Source organism: Quercus robur, chromosome 9 (assembly GCF_932294415.1).
Source record: "Quercus robur chromosome 9, dhQueRobu3.1, whole genome shotgun sequence".
In the NCBI taxonomy this organism is placed as follows: domain Eukaryota; kingdom Viridiplantae; phylum Streptophyta; class Magnoliopsida; order Fagales; family Fagaceae; genus Quercus; species Quercus robur.
In genome coordinates this window covers 52182947-52208949 of record NC_065542.1, presented here as the reverse complement: position 1 = coordinate 52208949, position 26003 = coordinate 52182947, and the positions used below count along the sequence as shown (strand labels likewise).

General features: G+C 40.1%; 1 pseudogene; it reads right to left on the bottom strand.

Annotated features, from left to right (window-relative positions):
• Window positions 1–575: 575 nt before the first annotated feature.
• LOC126699027 (chloroplast envelope quinone oxidoreductase homolog) lies at window positions 576–23436 on the bottom strand (annotated as a pseudogene).
• Between the last annotated feature and the right edge of the window lie 2567 nt (window positions 23437–26003).

Here is a 26003-nt window from a genome sequence, read left to right as displayed (position 1 = left end):
GATCAAGTCTTGGAATTGGATACAAAGCATTTCTTGCACTTTGCTTCGATAGCAAAAGAGAATCACTGTTTTTTGTCACTTTCCTATCATTTTATAGAAGAAAGCATTAAGGAATTTTGCACCACTCCTCTTGTCACAAATTTTTACCAAGGGGAAGAAAGGATTAACTTTAAATACATCGTTGATCTCAATAGTTTAACACCTAGTCAAACTAAAAATTGAGACGTCATCACTCTATAGAGACTTAAATCAATCACTTTAAATTTGTTAAGGACTAAAATGAATCATTTTAAGTTTCATTTATTTATTTATTTTTATGGATTAGGTTCAAATTTGTTAAGGACTACAAGCATCACTTCAAAAGTGAGAGGAAAATCACTCATGAGCAAAGAAATTCCACTTAGTGCCAACTGCCCCCTTTTTGTAGCAAAATGACACCAATATCACTAGCACCGTAGTTTGAGATGTAATCATTGCATTACTCTCTACTCTGGTACATGATTGTCATTTGAAACTTTCTTTTTTGCTGAAATTCACTTGAGATTTGTTGCTCTTCAGCATAGAATCACCATCAATTGAAAAAGTGGGAAGTCTTAATGTGAAATTTATTAAACGAGAGATGAAATATAATTCCTTGACGTTTGTACTTCAACGTTCAAACATGTGTTTCTGTGATGCAAAGTTGTGGACAGAATCATCTACAAATAATCACAATATCAGGTCAAATACCCCTTTCAACTGCACATAACTTGTTTTCTTTTATGTACGTGACCCATAAAACCCCCAATTCAAATACATACAAATTCAATAATTCCAAGCATATTATAACTACTTATGGGCTCATGGTTCCACGATGATCTTCCCGGCAGCATGGCCATCAATACTCTTAGCCCAAGCCTCTTCAGCCTTGCTCAGGGAATGCTTTGAGTCAATCACAGTCTTAAGTTTACCTTCCTTCACCAACTTCACAAGATAATCCAGGTTCTCACCCTTGGCACTTAAAAATACTGGCAATAGCTGCTTCTTTGAGAAGGTAAGTTTCTTTACGGAAAAAGTCATCATGGCACCACGTCCAGGAGCTAAAACTAAGACCTTCCCATCTGCACTCAAATTAGGCTCAAAGGTTGACCAAGGAATGTCTTTTGCACAGTGGATCACGGCATCATACTTCTTACCAGATGGGCTCTTCAGAGCTGCCCCTTCTGGAGTCTTGTAGTCGAGAACCTCATCAGCCCCCAAGCTCTTGACAAAGTCAATGTTGCGGGCCCCACAAGTAGCAGTCAGCCCGCATAGTGACCCACACCACCTGAGGCAGCAGTAATCAGAATGTTCCTCTGCTGGCCAGTTCCATCAAGCTTGATCCCAGCCTGTTGGGTGAGGGCCTGGTGAGCTGTAAGACCAGCAATCGGTAAGGCTGCAGCTTCAGCTGCTGAAACTTCAGCTGGCCTAGAAACTGTCAGCCTCTCCTTGGTCACAGCAAACTCAGCTAATCCACCTCCATCCTGCCAATATATAACATGACAACAGACAGAAATAAATATGGCTAATATCAGCAACATATAAGTATTATCACAGTTGAAATATCCACTGAACATAAATTCAGCACATATAGATTTTCTACAAGGAATTTTCCAACATCATGCAATAAACCATGCACATAATATCCAAAGCAAGGATGGTCAACCCCTCAAAATGTAAAACATGGATGACTGATGAATCAGGAATGGAATGTGCTAAAGATAACCACTGTATGTATACCAAATCCGGAAGTAGCCTTTCAAAGAAAGAACAAATTCAAGGAAGCCTAGGCCATTGTATGTTACAGCCTAGTGAAAAGAATTCACTACAACCCTGGTGAGTTAAAAATTCCAATACACTAGTTCTGGAAATCACAAAATTTTCAACCTTTTCTTCTCTTTTATAATATTTCTGAAAAAGAAATATAGAAAACTAAATCAAAATCTTATATATATTTAATTTCTTGGCTAAAACCAAGCTCAAGGAGTAGTATTAACTAATAAGTACCTTATTAAATTTCTAACTTCTAGTGAAACTATCTATTTAAGTTAAATATAAGTCCAGCATTCCACATGCCCAGATAAGTGGCATACACTTTGTGTTCCCATTCCATGTGCCACAACAATCCACAATCTAGATATCTCAGTTACAGTCCCATATTTCTTGGATAGGTTCAAGAAAATGCATTCATCAATATAAGAAGTGAAGGAAAAAATGATGCCCTGGTTACTCCCAAACCTTTATTTCTGAGATCAAACGAAAAGCAACACAGGCTAGTTTAACTATAGCAATAAATTAATTTAGTTGATGAGTTGAAGTGGAAAAGTGATGGAGAACAAGGGTTTCTAGCATGGTCAAGCTTCATGGTAGAAGAAAGTGATGATTTGCATCCATGCCTTACTAATTACAATAAGTTTCATCTGGAGTTTTTGATATTTCACATGATTACCATTAATAATTTTACTGTTTGAAGCAAGTAGATTTCAAAATAAATCTCTGTTGACCAGCAGTAGGCATTTCCAACTGTTTTAAAAATTAGCCATGCCACCATTTTGTTATTGTGTTGTTCCCTTGCACTGTACGACTAAGAAAAGTAAACATTAATGCAAAAGGCAACATAAAAAATAGAAGAGATTATTATCGCTCTCAATCTAAATTATAGATTACAACTGATGGTCTGTATTTATAGCCACAACAGAGGCTGAACTAATTAGCCATTAGTGAAGACAGAATAACAGCTTTCTAACTAGTGCAACCAATTAGCCATTTGCATGAGATAAACGCCTGCTTCTATTAAATAACCAATTACAATTGCTGGAACCTACAATCATATAAGTAAGACTAAGACTTCCCGTTTACTTCATCATGCACTGTGTCTATGTCAGGTAGCAACATGTCTTGGATTCGATTCTCATCGCTAATGAATATTTTGAAAGTAGGTTGAAATCACACATTCAGAAATGTTGTATAACTTAGATTTTAGAAAGGCTTGCTACCATATAAATTGAAATTTCATGTTACATTTGAGGGAGCAGATGGATTTTGGAGGTTAAATGGAGGACATGGGTTGCCTATTGCATTTCCACAGTTAGATTCTCTATTCTGGTAGATGGAGGTTTTTAGTTGTATGACTAATGAGCAATAAAGGGAGGTTAAGTGTCAGGTTTTCAATTTGAGTAATGGGGGGTTACTAAATTCTTATCTTCTGTTTAAGGATGGTACACTAATTCTTTGTTGGAGATTAGCATGATGTAAGAAAATTTATTTATCCAAATGAAGAAGGGTCACATTGGTTAAAAGCACTTTTAGGTTTTATCTACATGCTTTAAATCATTTTCCCAAACTAGTTTGTGTTGTAAAGATGTTAGAGATGTGGCAAAAGGATTTTCTGTGAAGTGTTGAAGTATCATTTGGTTAGGTGGGATATGGTTTGTTCCCCAATTCAATATGGAGGTCTATGTAGTAAGATGCTTGGCATTTTTTAACCAAGCTCTTCCGGAAAATGACATTGACATTATGCTACAGAAAGGGGTCTTCTTTGGAGGGTAACAGGGGCAAAATATAGGGAGAATTACTATCATCAGTATTTTTCTGGGGTTAGGGGTGCTAATAGGGTGAGTCTGTGGAAGTACATTAGTTGTGGGAGACATATTTTGTGGACGATGGGAGCTGCCATTTTTTTTACTTGATTTATGTTGTGCAGATTTTCCTTTGCAGTGAATAGAGATGCCACTATAGTATAGTAAGTTTCTAAATAAAAAAATTTCCAAAAAAAAAAAAAAAAAAAAAAAAAGACTATGTTCCCCCTTTATGTTTGAGGGTAGTTCACAATAAACGAGAAAATACCGTCATTCCATTACTCTCTCAATTAAACCTAATAGAATATTTTGATTCCTGAAACATTCTATAGTGCAAAGTCTAAAATACCCTCAAGAAAATATGAAAATACCTAAAAATAACTTTCCGGTGTCAAAACGGGTAAACAAAATTCAAGTAAATCTCTTGAAACCCCAAATAATCAATCTCTTGAAATCAAAAACTGGGTAAACCAAAACCCAGATTATAAAGCAATAATTATAAAAACACCCTGAACAAAAATCTATATATATATATATATATAAAAGTTAAAGCATAACATTTATTATTGCTATGCTCCAATTAAGTCACATCATCGCCATGTCACTTTTTTTTTTGGTTTCCACTTCACACATTCTCCATAATCAATCATCTTTTCTCTCTCTCAAATCATCATCTTCCCATCGTTAATTTCCCAACTTATTTTTACACATTCTCCAACCTTTCCCCTCCCTTTTACTATTTCATATCCCCACTACTATCTACCTTAATATCACTCTTCCTCTATCCCTTTATCTTCTTTTTACTTTCAACTCTTCTTATTCCTATCATCTTACTATAAATTTGCAATTTAATCTCTCATTCTATGCATAGTTTTCCCACACACAAAAGGTTAATTCTCTCTCTCTCTCTCTCTCTCTCTCTCTCTCTCTCATTTTTGGTGGATTTTAATATTTTTCTTACATCTCTACCTTAGGTTGATGAATTTTTATGTTCTTTAAAACTCTACTTTATGTTATATGATTTAGTTTTGTATTTTTAAGTTATTTTTTTCTTTTCTTTGATTTCATAGATGTTATCTTATTTAATTATAAAGATAGTATATAAGAAATATAAGTTATTCTATTACATAGTATGACTTGGATAATTTGGTGTTCAATACTATATTTTTTATTTTTACTATTTTTGTTCTCATCTTATTTTCCATAAATTTGTTATTCTCCCTTGAAAAAGTGATTATTCTCTCTCTCTTGATTTTACATTCTTCCTTGCAACTCTACCTCTCTTGATTTTATATTCTTTCTTGCAACTCTACTTTAGGTTGATGAATTATTGTGTTTTTTAAAACTCGATTTTGGGCTAATACATATTGGCGAGTTCCCTATCACAAGTAGTCTCTTTCCCTCTGATAGTTTTGGTTTGATTTTTGTTTCAGTTAATACTTAGTTATTTTGGAAGTGATAATTGAATTTATATCAAAACACAATATTGATTATGCATTTGAGTGAGCCTATAATTGTGTAATATTAAGTGCAATTTTGTTATGATTTTTAATTATCATGACAATCTCCTTAAAAGGAGGAGGAATTTGAATAATTCATTTGAAATTTAAAAAATATAACATAATTTTGAAAAATATGTACCACAAAGAATAATACCAATTAAACACTCCCAAAATAATAGCATGATATATTGGTAGAGATAGAAAGATGAAATAGTTTTAAAAAATGTTTAATGTATAAAAGATAACAATTTTTTTTTCCTCAAGAATGGCTTTTGTTGTATTTTAGGTCCTAAAAGTGGTTGTTTCATTTTTTCTTTGGCTTATACATTTTTTTATATATGTATTCTATGCTTTCGATGTTAGGGAGAGAAAGTTTGGATATTGAGAAAATTTGTCAAATTTCTAATATAGCTTATGTACAAAATTATGTCAATAAATATTATATAGGAAAATATATTTTTATGCTTCACCTTTTAAGTTCTTGATTAATATTGTTTTGTTTTTCATTCTTTCTCGCAACCCTACTTTAGGTTGATGAATCATTGTGTTTCTTAAAACTCTATTTTAGGTTAATACTTTTTGGTATTGTGTTTTTTGAGTTCCCTATCATAACTCCTCTCTCTCCCTCTTATAGCTTTGGTTTAATTTTTGTTTTAGTTAATATTTAGTCATTTTGGAATTGAGAATTTGAATATATTTCAGAACACAATCTTGGCTATGTATTTGATTTTGAATGTGCCTATCAATTATTTGAGTAATATTAAGTGTAAATTTGTGGTGAGTTTTGATTATTATGATAATCTTTTTTAAGAGAATGAGTAATTTGAATAACATATTTGAAACTTAAAAACTTTAGTTGTAAAGAAAAAAAAATTGGGAAACATGTCAAATCGGTCGTGTTCAATCCATTTCGGTCCATATGGTCTACTTCGGTCCAATTCGTTCCATTTGATCTACTTCATTCACTTCGATCCATTCTGGTCCAAATCAGTCCACTTCGGTTTATTTAGTCCACATCTATCCTATTCAATCTAATTTGGTCCATTCTGTCCACTTCAGTCCATTTGGTCTAATTTGGTTCATTTCAGTTCACTTCAGGTTTATTCAGTCCAATTCTATGTACTTACTTAAGAATGAAAAAAGACAAGTTTTGGTTGATGGTACTATCAATTATTTGAGTAATATCAATTGTAATTATAGGATAAGTTTAATTTGATTTTTTAAAATTAGAATTACTTTGAAAATATAAAGAATAAAAGTGGGTTCAACTTCCATGAAACTCAAAACTTAGGACAAGGCTCTAATTTAAATTAATAAGATAAGAATGATAACAGGATTGCGTATGAGTTATTAATTGAAGGAAACATAAAACCAAAGGAATAAGAATGAGTTCTCACAGCATGGCTAATCACAGCTACAACTTTGTCACCAACTTTAAAACTTTTGACTCCTGGTCCAACCTCTTAAGACCTCTCCTGCCACATCAGTACCTTTTCCAACAGAAAATATGTTCAGAAAAAAAGGCAGAGATGGAAGACTTCCCAAAAATTTGCAACATGCATCCATCAGCAAGAAATTCAGTTCAATAGATATATCACTAAACTACTCATTGGTTAAAAAAGTAATACCATTTATATATTATGTCTGCATGGTTATAGAATCGTCAGTACCACATGAATGACATAAATGTATGTTTTGGCTTTCAAAGTTCACAATCTTAAGGCTATGTGCAATTTTGCATGCTTTTATTGAAGGAGATGTCACATGCTCCTACTCTTTGAAATTGACCCAAGTAGTTGAACTATAAAACCCATAAAATAATGAGGTTGTTCTTCATGCCAAATTGAGTAGCCTGAACCAGCCCAGTCACCAATTCAAAAAAAGACTTGGAGTAAGAGTGGTGTAAGAAGCAATTTTTATTCTAACTATTTTATAATTATTGGAAAGTTACACCGGTTTAGAAACTGAACCAATCTCCTCCATCCCATTATTATGGGATAAGGAAGTAATTTGAGTTAAAGCACATTAGGGAAACATTTTTACATGTAATGAGAAATGCATCATAGCATAGTGCTGCGAGCATGGGATTTGAAAGGCAGGGTAAGAGAACAACATTCAATCCTTGTCCCCTGGGAAAAAAAAAAAAGGTACAAAATTCCTGTTGGTATCTGCTTGCATCTGAGGTATTAAAGAAACGTGTATATGCATCCTCGTGATTAATATTAATATATAAATGGCCACTAAAGGATCATCCATAAAATGCTCTGTCATACTCATAAATTTTTTCTTTTTTATTTTACTTGAACAGCATACCTACAAATTTTATGATGCGTTCGGTCATGCTTAGTGATGAGGATAAAAGGAGAGCCTCAGACCGACGGTTCTGTGCGATCTTCCATACGTAAGCAGACGGCGCGATAGCTGACGGTCTCCAAGATTGACGGTCTCACTAGATGACGCCCAAAAAGCTGAAGGAAATAAATTGAGGCTGACGGACGAGCATACGTTGACTTGCTTCCCACGCTATGAGTAAGGAGTTGTCTTGTCTCCCACGCTAGAGAATATTCGAGAGACTCCTATAAGGAAAGGATCCCAAAAAATACGCCCAAAAGGACTCCTATAAGGAAAGGACTTCTACTCCAAGGGAAAGAGGGATGACCCTTGCTACTATAAAAACCTTAGCACCCTCGTGACCCAAGGTACGCATAATTTACCCTCTCTAGCACTCTAGAGCAGTGAGAATAGTTCTAACTTAACCTTCGGAGGGTATTTGGCCGGTACTCCCCGCTAGGTTCTTCCTTTTCGTTGTGCAGGTACCATTGGCAACGTGCGAGGAACGTGTGACTCACTGGTGGCATATTTCCGGCATCATCAGTTGGCGCCGTCTGTGGGAAGCGTTTTAGCACATTCTCGCTTCCAAGACAAAAGAGTTACATGGTACTCACTCGCTCAATGGCGACCACCAACGACGTTCAAGAAGAAGAAACCCCTACGACTGCGCTTGAAAGACAGGTGAGGACGCTCGCCGCTGCCGTGGAGCGCCTCACAAAACAAAACCACAACCTAGAAGAGCAACTGAGACAGAAAAATGCAGCTCCCAACAACCAAGGAGCAGATCAAGAAGGGACCAGCGCCGACAGGAGAAACCAGGAAGGACCCCAGGCCAGCAACGCCCCGAGCAAACTAGAACGACAGAACACAAGCATCCCCTCCCTCGCGGAAACCACTCCGCCACTTGTTATCGCGGAGATGCAAGCCATGAAGGAACAAATGGAGGTTATGATGAATGCTTTCAAGGGACGAGTATCAAGCGACCTTGACGACCTTGTCAACCGAACTGACTCGCCGTTCACCGCCACCGTCAACTCCTACCCTTTACCAAGTAAGTTCCGCATGCCGCAGATAGATAGTTATGACGGGGTCAAGGACCCACTAGACCACCTGGAGACCTTCAAGACCCTAATGCACCTTCAAGGAGTAGCGGACGCCATCATGTGTAGGGCCTTCCCTACAACGCTGAAGGGCGCAGCGAGAATTTGGTTCAGTCGACTGGCACCAAACTCCATCAGCACCTTCAAAGAACTCAGCGCTCAGTTTACCGCACACTTCATTGGAGGCCATCGATACAAGAAGTCTACGGCTTGCTTGATGAGTATGAAGCAGCGAGAAGACGAAACTTTAAGAGCCTACATCTCCCGCTTCAACAAAGAGGCACTCTCGATCGACGAAGCTGACGACAAGATACTTGTTGCGGCATTCACGAATGGCTTGAAGAAGGGCAAGTTTTTGTTTTCCCTATACAAAAACGACCCAAAAACCATGTCAGAAGTACTTTATCGCGCCACGAAGTATATGAACGCTGAAGATGCGCTGTTAGCTCGGGAAAAGTGGCCTAGGAAAAGAGAACGGCAGGAAGACAATCGGCAGGACCAAAGCCGAAAGAAGGCAAGAACCGCAGACCGAAGGGACGAAAGACGCCCTAAGCCCCTGGGAGGAAGGTTCACGAGCTTTACTCCGCTAACAGCCCCGATAGATCAAGTCCTTATGCAAATTAAGGACGAAGAGGCTCTGACATTCCCTGGAAAGCTGAAGAGTGACCCCAACAAACGTTCCCGAGATAAGTACTGCCGATTCCACCGCGACCACGGCCACGACACAGCTGATTGCTATGACCTCAAGCAGCAGATTGAAGCCCTTATCAGACAAGGAAAGCTGCAGAGATTCGTTAGCAAGGAGAAAGCGGATCCCCCCGCACAAGACCAACACCCCCGACGGGACAATGAGCGACCGAGGCCCTCAATTGGGGATATAAGGATGATCGTAGGAGGAATGACTGCCGCCGGGTCATCCAAGAAGGCCCGCAAGACCTATTTTCGGATGATACAAAATGTTCAGCTGACGGGAGTCGTGCCGAAGATAACACGGAGAAAAGGTCCCGTAATCGAATTCTCGGAAGAAGACGCGCGACGCCTTCACCATCCGCATGACGACGCACTCGTCGTCAGCTTGCGTGTAGGGGATTACAATATGCACCGAGTGCTGATCGACAATGGCAGTTCAGCAGATATCTTATACTACACCGCGTTCCAGCAGATGAGGATCGACAAGGGGCGACTAATCCCAACAAATGCCCCGCTTGTTGGCTTCGGCGGGAGCCGAGTATTCCCATTGGGCGCGGTCACCTTATCCGTAATTGTGGGTGATTACCCCCAACGAGATAGCCAGGGACGTGACATTCTTGGTAGTTGATTGCTCGTCAGCCTACAACGCTATCCTCGGGCGACCCACGCTCAACTCATGGAAGGCGGTAACCTCCACCTACCACCTGATGATAAAGTTCCCAACTGACTACGGAGTAGGGGAGCTGCGCGGGAGTCAGATGGCCGCGCGCGAATGCTACATAGCCATGATGAAAATGGAGGATCAGGTTCAGGCTTTAAGCATAGAAGAGCACCAGACGGTAACGGAGCCGGTTGAGAAGTTAGAAGAGATACCCCTTGACAGTTCCGATCCTGGTCGGACGACCAAAATTGGAACGCTTGCTAACCCCACAGTCTGTCAGGAGTTCATAACCTTCCTCAGGCGCAATCGAGATGTGTTCGCATGGGGACATGAAGATATGCCGGGAATAGATCCTTCAGTCATGGTGCACAAGTTGAATGTGTCGCCCGCCTTTTCACCCGTCAGACAAAAGAAGAGGGTGTTTGCCCCCGAGCGAGACCGAGCCATAGCAGAGGAAGTCAGAAAGCTACGGGAAGCGAGCTTCATTAGGGAAGTATACTATCCCGACTGGGTAGCAAATGTAGTAATGGTGAAGAAAGCGAGCGGGAAATGGCGGATGTGTGTGGACTTCACCGACCTTAACAAGGCCTGCCCCAAGGATAGCTATCCCCTCCCGAGGGTCGATGTCCTAGTAGACTCTACGACCTGACACCAGTTGCTGAGCTTCATGGACGCTTTCTCGGGATACAACCAAATCCGAATGCACGAAGCCGACCAGGAGAAAACGTCGTTCGTGACCAGCCAAGGCCTATTCTGTTACAAGGTCAAGCCCTTCGGCCTGAAGAACGCAGGCGCAAATTACCAAAGGCTCATAAACAAAATGTTCGCGCAACAGATTGGGAGGAATGTCCAGGTCTACGTGGACGACATGCTAGTCAAGAGCCGGAGGGAGGAAGATCATCTAGGAGATCTCAAAGAAACATTTGATACACTCCGCTCCTACAACATGAAGCTCAACCCAGGGAAATGCGCCTTTGGAGTGACGGCAGGAAAATTCTTAGGATTCATGGTGTCTCAAAGGGGAATCGAGACGAACCCGGACAAGATCCGGGCCATTATGGAAATGGCACCACCAAAAAGTGTAAAGGAGGTACAAAGCCTCAATGGAAAAATAGCGGCACTAAACAGGTTCGTGTCAAGAGCAACGGACAAGTGTTTGCCCTTCTTCCGAACATTGAAAAAATCCTTCGAATGGACCAACGAATGCCAGCAAGCATTCGAAGAATTGAAGATTTACCTCTCCTCCCCACCGTTGTTGAGCCCGTCGCAGCCGGGAGAAGAGCTTTTCCTCTATCTGGCCGTCTCCCCCGCAGCCGTTAGCGCAGCCTTGGTCAGAGAAGAAGAGAAAGTGCAAAAGCCCGTGTACTACGCAAGCCGAGCGCTTCACGGTGCCGAAGAAAGATACCCGCCGATGGAAAAACTTGCCTTCGCATTGGTTACGGCAGCCCGAAAGCTCAAACCGTACTTCCAAGCTCATACGGTGAACGTCCTGACTGACAAGCCTTTACGGCGGGCAATGAGCAGCCCCGAGGCCGCGGGACGACTGGCATTATGGGCAATCGAGCTGAGCGAATTTGACATTCAGTATCGACCGCGGACCGCCATCAAGAGACAGGTTGTCGTCGACTTTATAGCTGAGTTCACCCATGACGAAGACAAGGGGGCAGCAGAGTCCCCACAATGGAGCATACATACGGACGGATCGTCCAACAGGCAAGCCGCAGGGGCCGGCATTGTGCTGCTATCGCCCGAAGGAGACACCATTGAATGTATGGTCCGTCTCAACTTCCCCGCCACCAACAATGAATCAGAGTATGAGGCTCTGATAGCAGGGCTCGACCTCGCCAAAGCAGCAGGAGCCACAAGGGTAGTCATCTACTGCGATTCACAGGTCATCACTAACCAAATAAATGGAGACTACGAGTGCAAGGGCGAAAAGATGAAGAGGTACCTTGATGAAGTAAGGGCAAGAGTGGGTGACCTGGAAGCCAAAGTCGTCCAGATTCCCAGAGAAGAAAACGAGCGAGCAGACCGTCTCGCGAAGGCCGCTCCAGCGGAACAAATGGTCATCCCTGGTAATGTACTCTCTTTCATACAGCTCTCTCCGCTAATAGATCTCAGCGACATGCAGGAAATACGCTCCGACAGTAGCTGGACAACGCCGTTAGTTTCATACCTGAAAGATGGGGTCCTACCAGACGAAAAGGAGGCAGCAAGGAAACTTAAGGTCCAGACGGCAAGGTTCGTTCTAATAAAAGACGTCCTTTACAAAAGAGGTTTCTCTCGACCATATTTGAGATGCTTAGGTATGGAAGAGGCAGATTAAGTCATGCGAGAGGTGCACGAAAGAATCTGCGGAAACCACTCAGGGTCCAGATCGTTGGTACACAAGCTTGTGCGAGCAGGTTACTATTGGCCCACCATGCAGAAGGACGCCGAAGCCTACGTCAGGGCCTGTGACAAATGCCAAAGGTTCAGCAACATTATTAGACAACCAACCGAAGAGCTGACCCCGATGACGGCCCCGTGGCCGTTCACACAATGGGGATTAGACATCATGGGACCATTCCCTACAGCCGTACGACAGCTGAAATTCCTGGTAGTAGGCATCGACTATTTCACGAAATGGGTGGAAGCTGAAGCTTTGGCCACGATTACAGAGAAGAACGTGCGGAGCTTCGTATGGAGATGCATTATATGCAGGTTTGGCATACCTAGAGTCTTTGTCTCGGACAACGGAAGGCAGTTCGACAACGACCATTTCCAGGATTTTTGCTCACAGTTAGGAATAAAGAACCACTACTCCTCCCCCGCCCACCCTCAAGCTAATGGACAAGTCGAAATCACAAACCGATCCTTGCTCAAGATCATCAAGACTCGGCTCGAGGGGGCAAAGGGTATATGGCCCGAAGAATTGCCAAGTATATTATGGGCATACAGGATAACGGCACGAACACCCACAGGTGAGACACCGTTCCGCCTGACGTACGGAGGCGAAGCAGTCATCCCGGCCGAAGTCGGACTCACAAGCTACAGGGTACACAACCATGATGAGAACAGAAACGACGAAACTATGCGACTACAGCTCGACCTAGTGGACGAGATCAGAGCAGCAGCGAAACAAAGGCTCGCTAGGTACCAGGACCACATGGCCAAATACTACAACTCTCGGGTTCGACACAAAGACTTCCAAGTTGGAGACCTTGTTCTTAGAAAAGTCATGGGCGCCGCCAGGGACCCTACCCAAGGGAAACTCGGTCCTAATTGGGAAGGTCCTTACCGAGTTTCGTCGTGGCAGAGAAAAGGTACTTACCACCTAGAAACGTTGGACGGACAAAAACTACCACACCCATGGAACACCGAGCACCTACGAAAGTACTACCAATAGGAGCGGCAACATGAAGACCAACCTCTTTTCTATTTTCAGCAAATTATAGTTTTACTCCTCAGATTTATCATTTACTTTAGTTTTTTTTGCGACAATACTTTTTAGCCCAAGGGGCAGAATTTGGTTTTAATTTCTTTTATTTAAATGCATGGCAATAAGAGGAGTTTTATTCAGAAATCGCTGAAGTGTATTTTTTCTACGGTCCACTAACTCTGTGGCCAAAACGACTGAGTCCATAACACAAGGACTAAAGAAAATAACGATCCGGAAAGGCTAAAGCTAAAAGCTGACGGTCCAATAGATGAAGTTATCATCATATGGACCGGGCCTTCAAAACTAACGGACCAACGGAGATGTCAAAAGACATCAAGGCTAATGGCCAAGAAAATAACGGTCCGGAAAGGCTAAAGCTAAAAGCTGACGGTCCAATAGATGAAGTTATCATCATATGGACCGGGCCTTCAAAACTAACGGACCAACGGGGGTGTCAAAAGACATCAAGGCTAATGGCCAAAGAAAATGATGGTCCAAAAAAGTTAAGGCTAAAAAACTGACGATCATCAAATGGACCATGCCTAAAAAACTAACGGACCAACAGAACAAGGCCAAGGCCAAGTGCATGACGGTCCGAAAAAGCCAACGCTGTAGAGCTGACGGTCCAATGGATGAAAATATCATCGAACTAAAGGACTTATAAGGTCGACGGTCAAATTGTTGACGGTCTGACCAAAAAATGAGACTACTTACAAACGAGGTTCTCTAACCAACAAGCTTGTAAAGATGACGAGCTAATCGAAAAAGGCTAAAAAACAAAGAGATAACGGTCTCATTGAAACTAGTCAACAAAGGAATAAAAAACATCAATATACATGTTCAAAGTGACGGATAACAAGCACCATTTATAAAAAAAAAAAAAAAAAGGGGGGGGGGGGGGCGGATAGAATTACAAGTAAAAAGCCCAACAAACATAAGGGCATTTAAAAACATTGTTCAAAAATTACAATTAAAAGCAAGGATTAAGTGGCAGGAACGTCCTTGAAGACCCCGTCAGCTTTATCCTTGGCAATTTGATCTGAAGACTCGACAGGGGTAGGGACAGCAGGCTGGGCTAAAACAACCCCAGCATCATTAAGCAAAAAATCCAAACTGAGGGGTTCGTCATCTTTGTCAGCAGCAGGAGTCATCGGCACGGAGGCATCCATGCTGATTCTAGACAGATCCAGCTCCGGATAAGCTGATGCTACTTGCTTCAGACAATCATCGAAACCTGTGCCATAATAGTCAGCACAGGAATCAATGAAGGACTGGGTTGTCTTGAATTTTTCGACTGCGTCAGTCCCAGCCGTCTCTACTTGCGCACGCAAAGACGAAACCTCCTCCTCAAGTTTCTTCTGCTGGCCCTCAGCTTCTCCTAACTTCTCCTTCACATCCTTCAGATCCGAGTTTAAGAGACGGACGGCCTCCTTGTATTGCGCCTGCTGATCCATCAGGTTGGAATTGTGCCTCCTCACCCGGGAGACGACGCCTTCTTTGGCCACACACCGGTCTTGAAGTGCTTTAACACGAACCAAGGCCTGAAGGAAACACAACCGTCAGCTATTAAGCAAGGTAAAGATCAGATTGTTCAAAGTAGGAAGCATACCCGTGCAATATCAAAGAAGGCTGACGCTCCCAGGTCCTCCGTCCCTAGTTGAGCATAAGGATCCAGATCCGTCTGTTTAATGAGAGATTCCACCCCCTCGACAGCGTAATCCTTATGAGTCAACAAGCAACGGGGCCCCTCAATGACGGGACCAGAGGAGGTCATCACTCCTTTCCCAGCACCGTGACTAGACTTGGGGGGCGACTTCTTGGAGGACACGTCCATAGGAGTGACGGTCACCTTCTTAGAAGGAGGATCATCCTTTTCGTCAGCCTTCCTCTTGATTGAACCCTTCAAAGAAGAATGAGGGGTTGACGCTCCTTCTTTTCCCTTGGCTTTGTCTTCCTCCTTACGGGCAGCAGCGGCCCTCACCCTTTGCTTCGCAGCTTCCATCTCTACACAAAGTAAACTGACGGATAAGTAAAAGCAGACGGAATAAATAAGCCGACGGATTAAATAATGCATTCACTTACGTTTTCTAGAAAATTCTTCCAACTTCCGAGCCTCGACCGTCGACTCAGGACCCCCACAATACAAATGTAGAGTGTCTAGGGTTATCAAATCCCTACACTTACGTTGCTCGAGCGGGATGCTGAGTATCCGACGGATGAATTCCCTTTGTTCGTCTGATACCTCCGGGCGAGCGATAGCTGAAACAAAAGGAAATAGACGTTGTTAAAAGAGACGGTGAAAACTCCCTGGAAAGTGGAAAGGGACGGTAAAAAGAAAGAGAAGGGGGGCAACCTGACTCCCTAATATAAGCCCAAGTGTTATCAAAATAACCCCCGGGCAACGTATCCCACTCATCTGGACGGCACACCCAGTCCGTCCCCTTAACAAAGAAAAATCTATTCTTCCAATTCCTATTTGAGTCCGGCATATCAAACACTAATCTTAAGTTCTTTTCACAAGGTGCAAAATGGTATGTCCCCTTGGCGGATACTTTATGCTGGGGTCTGTAGCAATAAAAGAACTCGTCTAGCGAAAGTTGACGGTTCCCCCCACTCAAGCGACCCCAAAGGACCTCAGCACCAATAAAGATCCTCCAGGCATTCGGAGCAATCTAGCTGACGGACAATCCCAAGAAATCCGCCAGCTGACGATGTAAAGCCGTCAGTGGTAATCTAAGGCCAGCTGCGAACATGGCATCGTACATCCCCACATCAGCAATCCTCCCTATATAACACCTCTCATTTTTTCTAGGGAAACGGAGGGGAATGTGGTCTGGGATTTGGAAACGGATACGCAACTCATTAAAAACTCTGTTGCTCATCTTTGGGAGAAATTTATTGACGGCCCACTCCTCCGGAAGGATGAAAGGACGATTACCTCCAGAACTCCCTGAAGTTCCCTCACTGGACTCTTCGTCACCTTCATCCTCATTCCCGTCACTACTGACCTCATTACCGTCATCCCTATCCCCGTCACTATCAATCTCCACGTCGCCTTCCTCCCAGTTCCCGTCATCAACAATTTCCTCGTCAATCCCCTCGACCTCAACCTCACTTAACACCTTTTCCCTAACTCCCTCGACACGGTCTTCTACGTCAATACTAAGAGATTGGGCTGACGTTTCTTTTCCTGACGACTCAGAAAAGCCGTCGGACTCTTGACCTGAGCCAAAAACTTCGTCGTAGCCCGCTCCGTCGCGGACTGACGACTGATCACTTGACGCGTCACTTGACATCTGACTACCTACAAGTGACGGATACACCCTAAGTTCCTAGACTGACGTTCTCAATAAAAAAAAAAAAAAAAAAAAAAATTTGGGCAAAAGTAAAAAAAAAAAAAGGAAAAACAAAGAGAAAGGAAGAGGAACTTACAGGTGAAATAGATCTTGAATAAGTGAAACAACCTTAAGAGTGACGGTATTGATAACAGTTGACGGAACGAATCGTGAGTAAGAGCGACGGGTTCTCTCTTAAAAGATCTGCGAGGTTGAAATGGCGAAATGAGACAATGAGGCGTGGTATTTATATAAGGGGGAAAACGCACAGAATGCGAGGCGACGCCCGTGCCCAGGAACGAGGCCAACGACTGCGCGCCACGTGACCTCGCATTAAATAGCTCGCGGCTCGAGGAGTCATTCATAATTCGTTTTCTTTTTCAGAAATAACTCCACACGCTGACGGTTTTAAGCGTCGAACATGTAGAGTAGGGGGCAACTGATGAGGATAAAAGGAGAGCCTCAGACCGACGGTTTTGTGCGATCTTCCATACGTAAGCAGACGGCGCGATAGCTGACGGTCATAGCTGACGGTCTCCAAGATTGACGGTCTCACTAGATGACGCCCAAAAAGCTGAAGGAAATAAATTGAGGCTGACGGATCGAGCATACGTTGACTTGCTTCCCACGCTATGAGTAAGGAGTTGTCTTGTCTCCCACGCTAGAAAATATTCGAGAGACTCCTATAAGGAAAGGATCCCGAAAAATACGCCCAAAAGGACTCCTATAAGGAAAGGACTTCTACTCCAAGGGAAAGAGGGATGACCCTTGCTACTATAAAAACCTTAGCACCCTCGTGACCCAAGGTACGCATAATTTACCCCCTCTAGCACTCTAGAGCAGTGAGAATAGTTCTAACTTAACCTTCGGAGGGTATTTGGCCGGTACCACACCGGTACTCCCCGCTAGGTTCTTCCTTTTCGTTGTGCAGGTACCATTGGCGACGTGCGAGGAACGTGTGACTCACTGGTGGCATATTTCCGGCATCATCACTTAGCACTTACTATTTAGTCAGCATAATTATCAAAAATTAAATGTTTGGGACTTCGAAATAATAACAGGAAATCAAAAGTCAACGTATGGCTTAACTCAGCTTCACAAATGTCAATCAAATGTATGCATTATATGACTTCCCTAGGTAAAAAGGGCTTTGCAAAAAAGTTCTGTTAATGGAACCACACACAACAAAGAATTACCAGGTATGTGAGGGAACTTGCGAGGCCAAAAAGGCCGCAACTTGCCTTTCTGAACTTTCCAATCAGCTGGATTTAGACTAGTTGCTTCCAGTTTTAGTACGAGCTCGTCCTTCTTTGGAATGGGAACTGGAACTTCAACATGCTGCAATAGATGTGCAATATATTTATCTCTAAAAGCACCTACAGGTATACTAACATAATTTCAATGACTTCTAACACTATAGCTCTGTAAAGCAAAAAAAAAAAAATGCAAGTAAAATATTTACAGAAAATAAAACCACAAAACTACATTCACAACTTTAAGTTTCCAACTAGAAAGAGATTGGGACCATGAGCTGTCACTAAGTTTCCACAAAGGCTATGATTAATCATTCTGAGACCAGGGCTTCTAAGGAAGTCACAGAGGAACGAAGTACTGACAAGATGCAGCCACACAATAAAGTTGTTAACAAATATTATAATCACAAGATGAGGCTTTCACTAGCAAAAGCTTCCAAACCCAAAATTACAATAAGAACCGAGACCAAATAAAGGAAGGAAAGTTATATAAACATCACGAATCATTATTTAAATTAACCCTTCATGCATTCCAATGCAAGTCCGATTTCAGCCACTAAAGCTTCATCATCATGAAGAACAAGAACTTATCATAGAGGTGAGATACCTGCATTATATTCTAATCAAATACTTCACCTAAGTATTATAATCCTAACTTAATTTTCAGTAACTACAAATCCAACTCATGTAGATATGAGGATCCATGCTATTCCAAAACTGCATATAGCAAATTCAATTTTTCTCAACTTGAAGTCCTTGTTCTTCATTTATTGTCAAACACCACCACATCAAAGCCCTTAGGATTATACCAGTGATACACTCAAACTCCTACAAAGGAATCCCCCTTAAAATTCTACTCCATAATATGGGGACTCAGTTTTCTTTGTTTTTCTGTTCAAAAGAAGATTTCTTTCCCTTCACTAAGGGATTAATCTTCCTGGCTCGGTCATTTAAAAAGCCCTTCAACTATTCTTGGTTTTGAAGTTTAGATTACATTTAGCATTTCCCAAAAGTCCGTATATGAAGGAGATTTCTAGAGGTCAAACATGGGACTCCAGACAACATAACAAGTTTTATCTGGATAGTTCAGAAACTATGAGTGTCTGTCATATCTCCAATGGATAAAATTTATAAAGAAAACCTCCGGAAAATATCAGTGGTAATTTTTCATAATTTCATTAATAACTACATTATCATTTGAGAAGTGAGAACACTATTGATTAAACCACATAATTTCCCCCCACCACCCCCCCCCCCCCCCCCAAAAAAAAAAAAAAAACTTAGTCATATAAAGAGACAGTACTCATCCCTTCTTAAAATTCTTATTTTATTGAAATTCCAAATTTTGTGAATTGGACAGGTGGACTTTGGATTTCCATCACAAGTGACCATTTCCTTATTTTCTAGCCATTGAGTTGGAGGATTCTAATGGCCTAGAAAGGCATTTCTAGATGGTTTCACAATGGCTTTTTACAAAGTTGTTGGGGTGTTGTGAAGGCAAATATTACAAGGGTTTTCCATCATTTCCATGGGCATGGCACCTTTAAGAAAAGTATTAATGCCACGCTTATCTCTCCTAATCCAAAAAAAAACCTAGGTGATCAAGATTAAGGACTTTTGTCCTATTAGTTTGAATACAGGAACTTACAAGATCCTGGCTAAAGTTTTGGCAATTGGGTTAAAGTTGGTGCTTCATAAGGTGGTGTTGGTTCCTCAAAATGCCTATGTTAGCAAGAGGCACATTCTGGATTCAGCTTTAATTGCCCATGAATGCTTAGATAGCCGTCTAAAGTCAGGAATACCAAGGGTTTTGCAACCTAGACCTAGAGAAAGCACAAGATCACGTAAACTAGAATTTCTTGAGGTACATGCTTCGTTGATGTTGGTTTTTGTCTAAATGGAGACATTGGATTTATTCATGTATTTCCATGGTTCGACTTTCTGTGCTTGTGAATGGTAGCCCCAACTGAGATTTTCACAGTTCTCAAGGGTTGAGAAAAGGAGAGGCAGTTGGTTGGTTGGAAGAGGATGTATATGTCTAAAGGGGGACGTATTACATTGATTAAAAGCACATTTTCTAGCCTACCCACCTACTATTTATCCTTGTTTCCTATCCCTTTGAGTGTGGCTAGACGTATAGAGAAGCTACAAAGAGATTTTCTATAAGGAGGGTTGGGAGATGAATTCAAGTACCACTTGGTGAGTTGGAGGAATATGTGTAAGCCACTCCAAAATGGGGGGCTAGGCATTCGAAATCTGTTTCTCTTTAATCAGTGTTTTTGGGGAAATGGCTATGGCAATATGCTCTGGAAAGGGAGGCGCTATGGAGAAGGGTTATTGACACAAAGTACGAAAGTCTCTGTGTGTGTGTGTGTGTTGGGGTGGGGGGGGGGGGGGGGGGGTGTGGTTGGTGTTCCAATAGCGTACAAGGGCCATATGGGGTTTGCCTTTAGAAGAGCATAAGGAAGGGGTCGGATACTTTTCGCCGCTGTGTTAGTTTTAAGTTGTGGGACAGTTCTTCTATTAAATTCTGACATGATCCTTGGTGTGGAGGACCTCCTCTAAAGGATATGTTGCTTGATACAAAGATACATCAGTGGCAGAGCCGATTTCTTTCTTGGGGGATTGCTACCACTAGATTATTAATTTCATTCCATCGGTTTAAGATTTGGAGTTAAGAGTCTACTTCCTCCTTTATGGACTTATTGTATTCTAGAGTGTTGAAAGGGGAAGGGCTGGATGAGCTATGGTGGAAACCTACTTCTCGAGGAATTGTTTTATCTTAGATCCTACAATAAAGTTTTACAATCCCCTTCCCAATTATCTTTTCCTTGGAAGACTATGGAGTTCCAAAGTGCCTTCAAAAATCAAATTCTTTGTATGGACGGCGGCATTGGGTAGAATTTTGACTAATGAGAATTTTAGGAAGCATCAGCTTGTTGTTATTGATTGGTGCTGTATGTGTAAGAGGGTAGGGGAGACTATTAATCATTTACTCTTGCACTGCCTGATAGCCAGAGAGTTGTTGTGGGGAATGGTGTTTAGACTTTTTAGGATATCTTGGGTTATTCCCCAAGATGTAGTGGAGCTTCCAGCTAACTGGCTAGGCAAGTTTAGAAAATATAGAAATAGGGTGATTTGGAACATGGCCTCTCACTGTTTGACGTGGGGTATTTGGCGGGAGAGGAATGCTCATTTTCAAACGAACCGAAAGAGAGATTTATGCTATGTTTGGAAGTTTTGAGAAAGAGGAGAGTAGAGAGGAGTAGAGGGAAGGACAGTAGTGGAGAGAAGAGTACAGGGAATGGTTATCCTCTACCTTATTTGGATGTTTTTAAAATTAAGTAAGGGGGATGGGAATAATTAGTCTTTTCATTTGTAATTTTGTAAATATGGTAAGGGTAATTTTGATAATTCATTTGGCCAAGCATTTCAATACTCCACTCTTCCTCCAAATCTCTCCAATTTGGGGGAATTAAAAATGAGAAGTTAGAAGTAGTTCAAACCCCTCCAAATCCCTCCCCCTCCTTCCTTAAAAAACATCCAAATAAGGTAATTAAATTACTCTCCCTCCCTCTACTCTACTCCCCCTCCTTCCACCAACATCCAAACATAGTATTAAGATTTGAAGATATCCTTCTTCCAGACTTTTTTTGGGTGGACAAATGCGTCGGTTGTCTTCTTTTTTACTTCTTTGTCTGATTTGCTTGATAGATGTAGTTTTTATGCTTCTTAGTTCTGTCTGTTCTCTTACTTACCTTAATACACGTCCTGTATGCTTTGGCCATTTGTATTGTTTTTTCTATAAATGAAGTCTATTGCTTATAAAAAAAAAAAATGCACCCAATCAATATATTAATCTCCTACAGTTTTTTTTCCTAGACATTTAACCCCAATTATTCCAAAATTTTGAATAACACAAGGTGAATGAATTTGACAGGAACCAAGTATCCACTATTCAGATTCCAAAATACCCTTGTTCAACTGCTATAGAAAGAACAATCACATGAACCATGCTGCCTAAAAAAAATGAAGGCACCTTTTGCTAATTCTACATTCTGGACTTACTATACATTGAACAAAATATTTATCCTAGATTAGGTTTATACAAGTGGTACACTCAAGCAAATACAAAGGAATCCCCTTAAAAATTCTACTCCATAATATGGGGACTCAGTTTTCTTCATTTTCCTGTTTAAAAGAAGATTTCTTTCCCTTCACTAAGGGATTAATCTTTCGGGCTCAGTCATCTAAAAAGCCCTTCAACCATTCTTGGATTTGAAGTTTAGATTACATTTAGCATTTCCCAAAAGCTCGTATATGAAGGAGATCCCTAGAGGTAAAACATGGAACTTCAGACAACATAACAAGTTTTATCTGAAGAGTTCAGAAACTATGAATTTCTGTCATACCTCCAATAGATAAAATTTATAAAGCAAACCACCGAAAACTATCAGTGGTAACTTTTCATAATTTTATTAATGACTACATGATTATATGAGAAGTGAGAACACTATTGATCAAACCGCATGATTCCCCCCCCCCCCCCCCCCCCCCACCCCACAAAAAAAAAAAAAAAAAAAAAACCAACTTGTCATATAAAGAGACAGTACTCATCCCTTCTTAAAATTATTATTTTGTTGAAATTCCAAATTTTGTGAATTGGACAGGTGGACTTTGGATTTCCATCACAAGTCACCATTTCCTTATTTTTTACATATAAGATAGAATAGTGCTCATCTTTTTTCTTCTTTTTCTTGATAAGCGATGATGGCAATTGACAAGGCTATATAATATTGCCCATCATTGCCATCACCAGCACCAAACTACAAAATATTTTAAACAAATGAAATCATTTTAACCCCTGACAACCCAATTTCATAATAAGTCTTCAATGAAATTTATTCTTTACAAAAAAATATATGTACGTGCTTCAATTAATTGCTCACATATAAGAAAAAACAAAGCTAAGCCACCTATACACATCCTCATTCTTCCTATTCTTTGATCTTAACCTCGTACTATAGCACATGATGAGCCAAAATTATTTGAAAACAAAGACACAGAGTTACATAGATTGGTGAAATGGGTCTTGAATCCAAACCTCAGACTATAATCTTAATTTGCAAATTGTAATCTTTTTCAAATCTAAAACTTTAAATTTAAACACAAGTAATCAGCAAAACCCAGATATCAAAATTCAATGGTGGTTGTAAAAATGAACGATAAATATGAAAATAACCTTCAAACCAGAAGGTCCTCCACCATATCCAAAGTACTGAACCGCGTGCATAAGCTTTCCTGCCATACTCACAGTCACAGATGATAAGTTTTGTGTATGTGTATGAGAGAGGGAGGGAACTATATGCTTGCGATATTCAACACGTGTACGTCTCACTGACAGGTGGGGTTCACTGTCGGTGAGACAAAGGTCTCATGCGCCGGCGCATACTAAGAGTTTTGAATTTTCTCTGTGCAGACAGAGAGAGAGAGAGGGAACGAAGTAGACTCATGCGCCGGTGCAGACAAGAGTTTTGAATTTTCTCTGTGCAGACAGAGGGAACGAGGTAGACAAACAAAATGCAGCTCACTACCGGGTGTCCAGGTTATGGATAAATTATAGAAGGACTAAATTGTAATTGTACCCTTGCATTATGCCATTTTGGGTTTTTATTTATTTATTTATTTATGAAAAAAGTTGATTACAAAATTGGTTATAACTTACGACTACTACTTCCTTTAAAAAAAACTAACGGATTGCTCGTGCAATGTGTGGATAATGTTGTAAGCTTCTATGTAAGAAGGTTTTAGAAAATGTTGAATATATTAGAGTAATAATATGAATTATTGTTACAATAATATAAAGGTTTTTGTTGAATTAAAGTAGTACAAATATAGACTATAGCATAATTGTTATAAAAATTAGAAATTAGATGAAGCAAATAGTTTGTCATAAAAAGCGAGTTGCACGCATATATCCATTACAATTTTTTTTTTTTTTTTGGGTGCTAAATTGATATGAAGCCTCTTAATTTGGAAATACACTTCAATGACTATGGTGTGCATTTTTATAAGAAAACAAAACAATACAAAACAACACAAAATTCAATTTTGGTTGTCATCCTTTTCGAGTTCTTTCTCAATTGGATACCTCAAAGTTACATGCTTTAAGGGCTGAATGCCAATCATTCAAAGTTATGTGCAAATATAAGATTAAAGGTTAAATAAAAAATTACTCTCATAAAGCACCATATAACAGAACCTTATGTTTTAAAATAATATATATGAAGTTATTTTTATAGCTACACATTTCGTTTGTAACAGAATCATTATTACAAATAGTTTAACAATGGAAGAACACCAAATGACCAAGTACTGTGCTATGGAACTTAAGAGAATATACCAAATTGAATTATAATATACTGCACATATAGTAATACATGGTGCCAAGAGTGAATGGTCGCAAATTCCAAATAATTTGTAAATACAAAAAGAAAAGAAAAGAAAAATCAGATGAATTTTTAAAGCCATATGGCTACCAACTTACCACCATAATTCCATTTAAATAAAATTGTACATGTTTAAGGTCAGGTGACTCAATATTGTATCTTTGAAAGAAATCTAAATTGACACAAGACCAAATAGGGTCCTGTTGTGTGCGTTGGGTCACCATATTTACCCTTAATTGGCATCAGCAAGCAACCAATCACCAAAGGTCAATTTGTTTTTGTAGATATGAAATCGTTTGCTAAAATAATATCTGTAGACACATGCCATGTTAGATTTATCTAGCTAATATCAATTCTCCAATCTTATATTAATCCTTGATGTGTTTTTGTTATTGTACAATGACTAAATTGATCTTAACACAACCAAAAATTTCAAGGAATATAGAAATAACACTATAGGCTGCCAATTCATGTACTCCATAATTAACCCAAATAAAGAACAATTACCATGTGATATCACCATGACCGATCTTGGATTATTCCATCCATGGCATTCACTTTCTTCTTCAATGCAAGCTTCAAATCCTCGATTGTTGTGATTCAATGATGTCGTATCTTCACACACAAATAGAAAGAAAGGAGGAAAACAACTTTTTCTTGTCAAAATGAGTATTATCTTTCAATATAATTTTAGTTACAGCCATATGCTTGTCAACATCTAGAGAGAGAGAGAGAGAGAGAGTACCAAAGGAAGTGTCATCCAGCAAATTGAGGACAAAGATACAAATGGTGATTCCCAACGTGATCACAACCCACAAGGTTCAATATACTTTTAACCCTACCTTCTTCACATTAATGCTTTTGCATTTGTATTCTAGTTCTAGTACTTATATAAGAAGATTAGGAATAGAGAATTTAGGCAATGCAAGAGTAACATGTGAAGGTGGAGACGAAAAGCCCAAATCTGATATCAAGGCCGGTAAATGAAAAGCATTCTAATTCCTTTTAAGATAAGGATATTCACCATTTTAAATGAGAGAGAAAGAGAAATGACCACATGGCACTCATTAAACATTTAGGTAAGGCAACTGTTCGGGTATGCTAAAAGACATGAAAAGAAAAGAGATGTGGAGGGAGTAAACTTTTTAAAGGAAGCGCCACATAGCAGAATCTCATAATCTCCCACATGAGATTTCTACTCTTATATATATATATATATATATATATATATATATATATATTGATTCATTAGCATTAATTAACATTTTTTTTTACGCTTAATATGGCCAAAATTGGATTTTACCCCTTTCAGTCAAACTTTCCAACAAAATGTCTCCTGTTTGAAACTATTTACGGATATGTCTCTATTTTGAAACTCGATTTTTAGAAAATTGAGTTTCAATGAAAAACTCAATTTGACAAAAATCAAGTTGCTTGAAAAAACCTACATGGAACTCGGTTTTTTTTTTTTTTTTTTTTTTTTTAAGTTTAATTGCCTATAACTCGATTTTCGCCAAATCAAGTTTTTCATTGAAACTCGATTTTTAGAAAATCGAGTTTAAAACAAGGACATATCCCAAAATAGTTTCAGACAGAGAACATTTTGTTGGAAAGTTTGGCTGAAAGGGGTATATCCCCATTTTGGCCCGCTTAATACACGTGTCA